The sequence below is a fragment of the Desmodus rotundus genome, chromosome 2, assembly GCF_022682495.2.
Source record: "Desmodus rotundus isolate HL8 chromosome 2, HLdesRot8A.1, whole genome shotgun sequence".
NCBI classification, from domain to species: Eukaryota; Metazoa; Chordata; class Mammalia; order Chiroptera; family Phyllostomidae; genus Desmodus; species Desmodus rotundus.
Window position 1 is genome coordinate 104,280,553 of NC_071388.1, and position 13,148 is coordinate 104,293,700.

Below are 13,148 nucleotides of genomic sequence, written 5' to 3' on the forward strand. Positions count from 1 at the left end.
GGGGTTGGGGTGGCAGAAGAAACTTATGATTTCTAAGGAGATTCCATTTAAAGAACCTGCTCAGTTCTAGAGGGTATGCAAACCTACCCATTCTGGGAATCATCACCAGGGCAGTAGCTAGAAGGGAGCCGGTCACATACAGGAAGTGGGTGAAATGACTGGTAATGGAGCAAGTGCCAGGAAAGTCTCCAGAGGTCAGGCAGCAGCATTGTCCCTTCTCCAACTCCTGTCCCCTCACAGGGCCACAAAGAAAGCAGGTTGCCCCACTGTGGTGAATACCTAAGGCTCTGACCCTTACAACTTAACTGGCATGCTAAGAAAGGAAGTCAAAGCAGCTCTCCCTAATACACAGAAACAAACACGGTGCTGCCAAGTTGGGGAAACAAAGAAAATACGGCCCAAATGAAAGAACAGAACAAAAACCCCAGAAAAAGAACTAAGTGAAACGGAGATAGCCAACTTATCAGATGGAGAGTTCAAAACACTGGTCATAAGGATGCTCAGAGAAGTGTTTTGAGTGCAGCAAAAACAAAAGGGAAGAAATGAAGCCTACACTAAGTGAAATAAAAATCTACAGGGAAGAAGCCTGGATTCAAATTAACTTGGAACATAAGGAAGAAATAAACATTCAACCAGAACAGAATGAAGAAATAAGAATTTAAAAAAAATGAGAGTATAGAAGACTCTGGGATATCTCCAAAAGTGCCAACATCTGAATCTTAGGTATGTCAGAAGTGGAAGAGCAAGAAACTGAAAACTTATTTGAAAAAATAATGAAAGAAAACTTCCCTAATTTGGCAAAAGAAATAGAAATACAACTCCAGGAAGCACAGAGAGTCCCAAACAAGTTGGACCCAAAGAGGGCCACACCAAGACACATCATCATTAAAATGCCAAAGGTTAAAAAGAGGATCTTGCCCTGGGTGGTGTGGCTCAGTGGATTGAGTGCTGGCCTTCAAACCTAAAGCTCAGTGGTTCAATTCCCAGACAGGGCACATGCCTGGGTTGTGGGCCAGGTCCACACTTGGGGGCGTGTGAGAGGCAACCAACTGATATATCTCTCACGTCTTCCCTTCTCTCTAGAAATAAATAAAATGGAAAAAAAAAAAAAGATGAAGAGGGAAACTTAAAAGCAGCAAGAGAAAGAAGAGTGTGACCTACAAAGGAGTTCCCATGAGATTCTCAGCTGATTATTTCTCAAAAGAAACTTTGCAAGCAAGAAGGGAATGGCAAGAAGTAATCAAAATGATGAAAAACAAGAAACTATAATGAAGATTACTGTATCCAGCAAAGCTATCATTTAGAATGTAAGGGCAGATAAAGTGCTTCCCAGACAAGGTAAAGCTAAAGGAGTTCATCATCACCAAGCCATTATTACATGAAATGTTAAAAGGGACTTGATTAAGAAAAAGAAGATGAAAAGTATGAACATTAAAATGACAAACTTACCAACTATCAACAACTGAATCTAAAAAAACAAAACAAATTATACATACAACTAGAACAGGAACAGAATCAATGACATGGAGATCATTTGGAGACTTATCAGCTGGGAGGGAGAAAGTAGTGAAGGGGGGAAAAGGTACAAGGAATAAGAAGCATAATTGGTAGGTACAAAATAAGACAGGAGGACGTTAAGAATAGTATAGGAAATGGAGAAGCCAAAGAACTTACATGAATGTCCCATGGACATGAACTAAGAGGGGAGGTCTTGCTAGAGGAAAGTGGGGCACCAGGCAGAAGGTGCAAAGGGGGAAAATTGGGACAACTGTAACAGCATAATCAATAAAATATACTTGAAGACCATCACCTTTGATAACATTCCTGGTTTTGAACTCCTTATCTTTTTTTCAATTTTTAAATTATTTTATTGTTGTTCAATTACAGTTGTCGACATTGTCTCCCCACCTATCTACCCCACCACAGCCAAACCCACCCCCCTCATCTGCTTCCACCCTCCCCCTTGGTTTTGTCCATGTGTCCTTTAGAGTAGTTCCTGAAAACCCTTCTCCCTTCCCTGTCCCTTCCCTCCTCCCCTCTGGCTATTGTTAGATTGTTCTTAACTTCAATGTCCCTGTTATATTTTGTTTGCTTTTTTATTCTGTTGATGATGTTGCAGTTAAAGGTGAGATCATATGGTATTTGTCCCTCACTGCCTGGCTTATTTCACTTAGCATAATGCTCTCCAGTTCCATCCATGCTGTCTCAAAGGGTATAAGCTCCTTCTTTCTCTCTGCTGTGTAGAATTCCATTGTGTAAATGTACCATCATTTTTTCATCCACTCATTTGCTGATGAGCACTTAGGTTGCTTCCAGTACTTGGCTATTGTAAATTGTGCTGCTATGAACATTGGGGTGCATAGGTACTTTTGGATTGGTGTTTCGGGGCTCTTAGGGTATAATCCCAGCAGCGGAATTGCTGGGTCAAAGGGCAGTTCCATTTTTAGTTTTCTGAGGAAATTCCATACTGTTTTCCACAGTGGCCACACCAGTCTGCATTCCCACCAACAGTGCACTAGGGTTCCCTTTTCTCCACATCCTCTCCAACATTTGTTTGTTGATTTGTTTATGTTGGCCACTCTGACTGGTGTGAGATGGTACCTCATTGTGGTTTTAATTTGCATTTCTCTCATGGCTAGTGATGCTGAGCAACTTTTCATATGTCTCTGGGTCCTCTGTATGTCTTCTTTGGAGAAGTGTCTGTTCAAGTCCTTTGCCCATTTTTAAATTGGATTGTTTGTCTTCCTGCAGTGGAGTCGTGTGAGTTCTTTACATATTTTGGAGACCAGGCCCTTGTCTGAGGTATCATTGGCAAATATGTTTTCCCATACTGTTGGTTCTCTTTTCATTTTAATGCTGTTTTTTTTTAGCCATGCAGAAGCTTTTTATTTTGATGAGGTCCCATTTGTTTATCCTTTCCTTTATGTCCCTTGCGTTAGGGGACATGTCTGTGAGGATGTTGCATGGAATGTCTGAGATTTTCCTGCCAGTATTTTCCTCTAGGACTTTTATGGTGTTACGACTTACATTTAAGTCTTTTATCCACCTTGAATTTATTTTTGTATATGGTGTAAGTTGGTGATCGAGTTTCATTTTTTTGCATGTCACTGTCCAGATCTCCCAACACCATTTGTTGAAGAGGCTATTTGTGCTCCATTTTATGCTCCTGCCTCCTTTGTCAAATACTAATTGACCGTAGAGACTTGGGTTTATTTCTGGGTTCTCTGTTCTGTTCCATTGGTCTATGTGCCTGTTTTTGTGCCAGTACCAGGCTGTCTTGATGACAGTGGCCTTGTAATACAGTTTGATATCAGGTATTGTGATCCCTTCTGCTTTGTTCTTCTTTCTCAACATTGCTGCAGCTATTCGGGGTCGTTTATGGTTCCATATAAAGTTCTGAAATGTTTGTTCTATATCTGTGAAATATGTCATGGGTACTCTAATAGGGATTGCATTAAATCTATAAATCACTTTGGGTAGTATGGCCATTTTGATGATGTTAATTCTTCCAATCCATGAGCATGGTACATGCTTCCATTTGTTTGTGTCTTCCTTAATTTCTTTCTTCAGTGTGATATAGTTTTCTGAGTGCATGCCTGTACCTCCTTGGTTAGGTTTATTCCTAGGTACTTTACTTTTCTTGTTGCTGTATCAAATGGGATTTTTTTCCTGATTTCTGTTTCTGATGTTTCATTGTTGGTGTACAACACTGCCTTTGATTTCTGAGTATTGACTTTGTATTCGACTGTTTTGCTAAATTCATTTATTAGATCAAGTAGTTTTTTGGTAGAGCATATAGGATTTTCCATGTACACTCTCATGTCATGTGCAAACAATGACAGTTTCATTTCCTCCTTTCCAGTTTGGATGCCTTTTATTTCTTTTTCTTGTCTGATTGCTGTGGCTAGGACTTCCAATACTATGTTGAACAGGAGAGGTGAGAGAGGGCATCCTTGTCTTGTTCCTGATCTTAGTGGGAAAGCTCTAAGTTTTTGTCCATTGAGTATGATGTTGGCTGTAGGTCTCTCATATATGGCCTTTATTATGTTGAGGAATGCTCCCTCTATTCCCACTTTGCTGAGTGTCTTTATCATAAATGGGTGCTGTATCTTATCAAATGCTTTTTCCACATCTATTGATATGATCATGTGATTTTTGTCTTTGCTTTTGTTTATGTGGTGTATTATGTTTATTGATTTGCAAATATTGTACCACCCTCGCATCCCTGGGATGAATCCCACTCAATCATGGTGTATGATCTTTTTAACATATTGCTGAATGCAGTTTTCCAATATTTTGTTGAGGATTTTAGCATCTATGTTCATATCAGTGATATTGGCCTGAAGTTTTCTTTCTTTGTTATGTCTTTATCTGGTTTTGGGATTGGGATGATGTTGGCTTCATAAAAAGAGTTTAGGAGTCTTCCATCTTCTTGAATTTTTTGAAATAATCTGTGAAGGATGGGGGTTAACTCTCCTTTAAATGCTCTGTAGAATTCTCCTGTGAAACCATCTGGTCAGGGCTTTTGTGTATCAGAAGCTTTTTGATTACTATTTCACTTTCATTAGGTGTTATTGGTCTGTTTAGGCTTTCTGCTTTTTCTTCATTGAGTTTTGGAAGGTTATATTTTTCTAGAAATTTGTCCATTTCATCTAGGTTTTCACATTTCTTGGCATATAGTTCTTCATAGTAATTTCTTATAGTCCTTTGTATTTCAGTGGTATCAGTTGTAGTCTCCTCTTTCATTCCTGATTGTCTTTATTTGGGCCTACTCTCTTTTTTTCTTGATGAGCCCGCTTAAGGGCTTGTCAATTTTGTTTATCTTTTCAAAGAACCAGCTCTTGGATTCATTGATCCTTAGAATTGTGCTTTTAGTCTCTATAGCATTTAATTCTGCTCTGATCTTGGTTATTTCCTCCCAGTACTTGCTCTGGGTTGTCTTTGTTGTTGTTCCTCAAGTTCTTGTAGGTCTAGGGTTAGGTTGTTTATTTGAAATGTTTTTATTCTTTTTAGGTAGGCCTGCATTGCTATGAACTTCCCTCTTAGGACTGCCTTTGCTGTGTCCCATAGGTTTTGGATTGTTGTGATGAACTCCTCATATTTTTGGCTGTTTTAAAAGTGAATAAGCACTTCATGAAAGTCAGTTTTGTATTTCTGTACATGGCCTTTTTGTTTTAAGGCCTCGAGAATGGGTACTATTCTCTTGGTTTTTATATTTCAGTATTTAATTTTTATCGCTTATTTTTCTTTTTTGTTGGTTTGTTTATTTTTAGAGAAAGAGGGTAATGGAAGGAGAAGGAGAGAAACATTGATGTGCGAGAGATACCTCACTTCTTTGCCTCTCACATGCTCCAAGTGGGGACCTGGCCTGCAACCCAGGCATGTGCCGTGACTGGGAGTCGAACTGGTGACACCTTGGTTCACAGGCCAGCACTGAATCCATTGAGCCACTAAAGTATTGTACTATTATGTTCTTTTGGGTGAACATAATAGACAGGATACCTCAACTAAAGGTGAGAGAGGAGATGTGTGTGTGCGTGTGTGTATTTCAGCCATTGTACCAGCAGCTTAGCTATTTCAGCCATGTCTTATGGAATTTGGTAAATACATGACTTGGTAACTAGAAAGGTCTATTGCAGCACTAATTATTTCAAAATATAATGAGTTATGGGCTGGGATGGGGGGAAAAGGTAGAAAAAACTGTATTAGAACAACAATTAAAAAATAAAGAATATAATGAGTTTAAGGGTGATTCTAGTCAGAAATTTTATTTTCTTTAAGCTACTCATCTATATTTTGATAATTGCTTCTGATTGATGTGGAGATAAAGAAATTGGAGTGAAGCGACCAACACATAACTCACAAAATATGCTATTGTGAGGTTATTGAATATGGAAGGGTTTGGTAGGCTGGGAGACAATGAAATAATATGGACTAAGTATGCTCTTCAGCATTGTTGTAATCAGTGATGGGATGGTAGGTTTAGTTATTAACCTGATTTTTTGCATCTCATACTTTTGGAATCAGTTTCCTTCTGAAGTATATGTTGTTTGTTTGTTTGTTTGTTTTTCTGATAGCATTTTATTAGCATGTGAGCACATTTTACCCAGAAAAGACTGGTTACTCTTCATGGAAATAATCGAAAATGGGACGATACACATATATTTTTAAGGAGTTCCTTTAGTAGGTCTCTGTCATTGGTAACATATCTGTTTTTGTTTGATGATATCTTTATTTTCCCTTCACTCGTATGTCTGATAATTTACCTGGGTGTACATTTTTAAATTTGGTTATTTTCTCTTGATAATTTGAAGATAATTGTTTCATTGTCAATGGACAACATTGCTGCAGTGGAGAAATTTGTGGTGGATTTAATAGTTTGGGGTTTTTTTATAAAGTATATCTTTTCTTTCTGGTGGCTTTACCTTTGGTATTCTGCAGTTTCACTTTGATATGCTTGAGAAGATTTCTTTTATTTAGCCTGGTTGCAATTCACTTTGATTCCTGAATCTGAGAGTTCTTGTCTTTAATCAATTCTGGAAAGTTCTAGCTATTGTCTGATCATATACTGCCATTTTTGTTTTCTTCTTTCTCCTGGAATTCTCATTAGGCTTATGGTAATTACAATCTATCCCCTTGTCTCTTCATCTTTCTTTCATATTTTCTCTATATCCAGGCTGCTTTCAGTTATTTCTTTAGGTCTGTGTTCCACTTTACTAATTATCTCTTTAACTGTGTATAATCTGTGATTTACTGTATTTTTCGGACAATAAGACGCACTAGACCATGAGACGCCCCTAGGTTTTAGAGGAGGAAAATAGGGGAAAAAACCCCACTCTACCGCCACCCCACCCCCATGAGCCAGGTAAGCTACATTCGGACTATAAGACTCACCCCCATTTTCCTTCCAAATTTGGGGGAGGGAAAGTGCATCTTATAGTCCGAACAATATGGTAACCTAAATATTGGCTTTGGTTTAAATTATTATATTATTTTTTAAAAACCATCTTTTTTATTGATTTTTAGAGAGAGAGAGAGAGAGATTGATTTGTTGTTCCATTTATTTATATACTCACTGGTTGGTTCCTGTATGTGCCCTGATTGGGGTTGAACCCACAACCTTGGCCCATCAGGGTGATAGTCCAACCAACTGAGCCACCTGGCAAGGGCCTCAAGTATTATATTCTTTATTTCTTGAAATTCTACTCAGCTCCTTTTCAAATCCACTTGATCAGCTTTAAAAAATAGATTCTGGCTTACAGTCAAGATGGCAATGTAGGCAGGCATGGCTCACCTCTTTGCACACCCACATCAAAATTACAACTAAAATATAGAACAGCCACCACTCAGGAATGTCAGAAATCTAGCTGAATGGAAGTCAGACAACTATGAAATCGAGTTGAATGGAAGTCTGACAACTGTGGAATTGAAACCACTCCATCCAGACTGGTAGGAAAGGTATGGGTGTGAAATGGAACGGCCCCACAGCCACATGGATAAAAATTCAGGAGGCATATATCAGGAGAAAAGAGTCCCAGACCCATACCACTCCCCCAAGGCCAGGATTCCACGCCAGGAAGATAAGTCCCCACAATTTCTGGCTGCGAAAACCAGCAGGGGATTGAGACAGTGGAGAAGGCTGCTAGAGCACTAAGCAGTTCCTCTTGGGGAACCCACACATGGACTCACCTACTCAGACTCACTCCCCCTAAGCTCCAGCACCGGGGTGGCGCTTGAAGGGCACCAGTGGTACACAGGGAGAGACTGAAGCATCTGGCATCGGGGCAAGCAGAGGCCATGGTCCCTGGGCTGAGCCCTTCCCCCACAGAGCCAGTAGGCTGGTGCCACATCTGAATCTCCATCAACCTGGCTAATCCAGTGTGACCCACCTTGGAGATCCCCAGAGGCTCTTCCCTACCCAACTTACAGGCCCACCCAAGCTGCTTTTCCATATGAATGGCTGGTCTTGGCCCCTTTATCCTGTCAAACAAGCAATAGCTGGCTTCAGTGAGCCCTAGGAACAGCCAGATTAGACTCACAGCTTGGCTTTACCAGGGACTCTCCAAGCCAAGCACAAGTATCAGCCATCTCAGATTGCTTTGCAGCTCAGGCAGTGTGTCCTGGAGCAAAATACAGGTGGAGGCTGACCTTGGAATGCACCACCTGGGAAACCCCTGGGCCAACACACCCAGTGGACAGCTACAGACCATGTGGGAGTACCACCACCCTGCCCCTACACTGCTGATCCTCCACAGAGGGTGGAGCTTGGTGGTCAGTGGTCACAGCCAATCCTTGCAGCTGACTGGTCTGGGTTATTCCCTCCCATTGACCTGCCAACAGCAACCAAGGCTCAACTACAAGAGGAGGGTGTACTCAGCCCACACGAAGGGTGCACCTAGAGTACCCAGCTTGGGTGACAGAAGAGGCTGTGCCACTGGACCCTACAGGACACGTTCTACTACATTAGGACATGGAGTCAAAGCAGCTCCACCTAATATATAGAAACAAACACAGGGAGGCTGCCAAAGTGAAGAGACAAAGAAACATGGCCCAAATGAAAGAACAGATCAAAACTCCAGAAAAAGAGCTAAACAAAATGGAGATAAGCTATCTGTCAGATGCAGAGTTCAAAACATTGTTTATACGGATGCTCAAGGAACTTAGTGAGGATCTCAGCAGCATAAAAAAGACCCAGTCAGAAACAAATACACTAATTGAAATAAAGAACAATTTACAGGGAAACAACAGTAGAATGAATGAAGCCAAAAATCAAATCAATGATTTGGAACATAGGGAACCAGAAAACAACCATGTAGAACAACAAGAAGAAAAACGAATCCAAAAAAATGAGGATAGTATAAATGTTACAGAACAGACCTGGGTGGGGGAAAGGTGAACGATATACTATTACCAAAAGGACCCCCTATTTTGCTCTGGGGGTCTCCCCACCCCATACTAGGTTCACCTTGCCTGCAGCCAGGGAAATACTTCTCTCAATGCCAGAGATTGATGAAAAGGAAAGAATTATTTATTTAAAAAGTTAATACAGAGTAATGACTTAATGTCTTCATTAAAATACTAACATCCTTTAGAATACCCACAAACGCACACAGTCCTTCCTTCTCCCCTTCACTCAGTCCGGGGTACCGTATCTCAGGAAAAGAAGTAGAAGTTCGTGGCTCAGGTTCCCAGCCCCATCAGCTGTGTTGCTACTGAGATCTCCAGTTAATCCAAAACCTTGTGGCACCTTCTCATGGCCCACCAGTGAGAGTCCTTTCTCCCCTTTTCTTCCAGACATAGTCTCTCCTGCTTCCTAAGCCACATGGCAAAAAGGGAGCACCCTAAAGCTGCATGGTCCCAACTTTCACCAAAGCAGTGTGGTCCCAAGAAAGAAAGCCCCAACATCGCTGCTGTGCCTGGGTTTAAATCCCAGCGCTAATCTTCTTCTGCATCCCTATTTCTGACCCCTCCCACAATCAGTTACACCTGCCAGCATTCCCGTATTCTTTCAGCTTTACTGGGCTGCCATAGTAAGTCCGGGCAGGGGTGGCCCCAATGGCATGGAGCCAATCATCTCCAAGCTCTTATGCAGGTGCTGTAACCAGGGGGTGTTGCCTCCCAGTTGCATCATGGGTTGAAGTCACTTCCATCCCCCTGGCTCAAAGCATGGCCACAGCTATTTAACATATCCATGAAACCAGTTAAAAGTTATAGATATGTTAAATGACCATGCCCGAAGTTATTTGCAAAACCATTGCTGTGCAGAACAACTCTCAATGGCCCTGCTCCATGTGTCCCATCCCCCAGTTCAGACTTGTGGGGGTGAGGACATCCTATATATGTATTTTTCTAATATTTCCTGGACACCCTGAGTTCTGAACCCCATTACAAATCCCCATTTGGGGGTCCCCCCTTGGCTGCACCCTGTTACATAAACAGCCTCTGGGACAACTTTAAGAGGTCCAATATTTGCCTCATAGGGGTGCCAAAAGTACAAGAGAAAGAGCAAAAAATTGGAAATCTATCTGAAAAAAAAATAGTGAAAGAAAAACTTCCCTAATTTGGTGAAGGAAATAAACTTGCAAGTCCAGGAAGCACAGAGAATCCCAATTATAATGGCTGCAAAGAGGCCCACTCCAAGACACATCATTATTAAAAGGCCAAAGGTTAAACATAGAGACTCTTAAAATGAAGAGAAAAGAAGTTAGTTACCAGAAAGTTGCCAGATGGGAGCGGGGCGGGAAGAATGGGTAAAGAGGTGAGGGGAGTAAGAAGTACAAATAGGTAGGTACAGAATAGCCATGGGGCTGTAAAGGACAGTATAGGAAATGGAGTAGCCAAAGAACTTATACATATGACCCACGGACATGAACAATGGTGGGGGGGACTGCTTGGGGAGTAAGGGGTGCTGAGTGGAGGGCGGCAAAGGGGGAAAAGTCAGGGCAACTGTAATAGCATAATCAATAAAATATAATTTAAAAGATTCTTGTTTCATGTTCATGTTTTATTTGTTTAATCATTTTATTAAACTTATTTTATTCTATAAACAATAATTCTAATATCTAAAGTTCATGGGCTCTATGGCTGTGTGGCTTAGTGAACTGAGCATGGCCTGTGAATCTAAAGGTCACTGGTTCGATTCCCAGTCAGGGCACATGCCTGGGTTGCAGGCCAGGTCCCCAGTTTGGGGTGTGCCAGAGGAAACCAATAAATGTTTCTCTCATGCATCGATGTTTCTCTCCCTATCTGTCTCCCTACCTTCCCCTCTTTCTAAAAATAAATAAATAAAATCTTTAAAAAAATATACACAGTATTCACATACATACATAGTATATTCATATATTCAAAAAAATTAAAAAATAAAATTCATGGGCTTCATTATTCTGGATATGGTTTGTATTTATTCATGGTGGCTTATTTTCCTTAGGAATACTGCGGTTATATTTTTGGTTTGATATCCTTTTTATCTGTGGAAAGTCTTTCAGACCTGGGTTGAGTGAACCTGTGCAGTGAGGATTTGTGTTTGTTTCTTCCAGACCCAAGTACTACCGGCCTGGGACCACTTTGTTGACTTCAGGTTTTGTGTACAGTGTAGGAACTGTAAATTTGAACTTTCAAACTCATATTAAGGGAACTTTGTGGTTATGCATTCTAAAGGGAAAATTTTTACCCCCTCCTTGCCAAGTCCAGGCTAAAACATAGAAATGCTGTCTCCCTGGATGGGTACAGCATTTTTTTTCCCCCAGTCTGTTTTTGGAGGGTACAGCCCTTTGAGTTTCCCAGGACACAATCCTCATTCCTTGTACATGCCCAAGGAGTTAGGACTGTCTTTGGTGTCCTCTTTCTTTTGCAGTCAGTGAAACCAAAGAGATTTCTGAGATAAGTAGATACCCTTTACACTACCATGGCTTCACTGCCCTGATTACTACTCTTCTTTCTTGTTTCCTCTTTGGGCTGAGTGTGGAGTTTGGAAGACTATCAGAGGTATTCCTCTTTCTTCCTTGAAAGCTTAGTTATGTCTTTGAAAAGCTGTTATAGTTTATCCAGCATTTTTGTGTTTTTAATAATGACATTGTTTTGAAGGTTATCTAATAATGTGCCAGGTTGCTCCTTGATTCCTTTTACTTGTCCTCTTCATATCAATTGAGTTTTTAGCTCTACACTATAAATAAGGACAATCTGTCTACTTTTCTCCATTTCCACTGCTATCTCCCTTGTATCAGTCATCATTACTGCCTACCTGGTTCATTTCCCTTCTATTCTCGAATCTCTGTACTCTATTCTTCATGTAGAAATCTAGTGATCACTGTTGGTGGGAATGCAGACTGGTGAGGCCACTGTGGAAAACAGTATGGAATTTCCTCAGAAAACTAAAAATGGAACTGCCCTTTGACCCAGCAATTCCGCTGCTGGGATTATACCCTAAGAACCCTGAAACACCAATCCAAAAGAATCTGTGCACCCCAATGTTCATAGCAGCACAATTTACAATAGCCAAGTACTGGAAGCAACCTAAGTGCCCATCAGCAAACGAGTGGATCCAAAAACTATGGTATATTTACACCATGGAATTCTATGCAGCAGAGAGAAAGCAGGAGCTTATACCCTTTGCAACAGCATGGATGGAACTGGAGAGCATTATGCTAAGTGAAATAAGCCAGGCGGTGAGGGACAAATACCATATGATCTCACCTTTAACTGCAACATCATCAACAAAAGAAAAAAGCAAACAAAATACAACCAGAGACATTGAGGGGGGAACAGTCTAGCAGTGGCCAGGGGGGAGTGGGGTGGGGACAGTGGGAAGAGGGGATTGTAGGAACTATTATAAAGGACACATGGACAAAATAGGGGGGGATGGTGGGGGTGGGGGAGGGAGGTGGGTTCAGCTGGGGGGGAGGGAAGGGGAGAAAAGGCATACAACTGTAATTGAATAACAATAAAAAATAAATTAAAAAAAAAAGAAATCTAGTGATCTTAAAGTGTAATCCAGATAACATTGCGTCCCTGCTTAAATAATTTCTTGGAATAAAGTCCAAACTCCTTCAAAGATCCTTCCTGACTTGAATCTTGTTTACTCTAGTGTTGTCGTACTACACTACCGTTCTTGCCCTAAGTTTCAGGTACACAGGCCTCCTTAACTGACCTTAGCAGGCCTTTTCTTCCTCCTGTTTCAGATGCTTTCTCCTTGATGCTGCTGGAACCGCTCTCTGTTCTCAGATTAAATGTCGCCTCCTTGAAGATGCCTTCCCTGGCCCTGGCCAGGTTGCTCAGTTGGTTAGAGTGTCCTGTGCACAGAAATGGTTCCTGTTCCGTTCCCCATCAGGCCACATATCTAGGTTGCAGGTTCAATCCCTGGTCCTACATATGCAGGAGGCAACCAACAGCTGTTCCTTTCTCACATCGATTTTCTTCACTCTCCCTGCTTCCCTCTCTCTGAAATCAATAAACATATTCTCAGGTGAGGATAAAAAAAAATATATTCTTTCTCTGGTCAAGCTATCCAAAGTAATCTCCCCAGTTTCTTCTCATACCAGATATAGCTTTATTTATTTATTAATTTATTAAAATATTTTATTTATTTATTTTTAGAGAGGGGAAGGGAGGGAGAGAGGGTAACATCAGCCTGTGGTTGCCTCTCATGCACC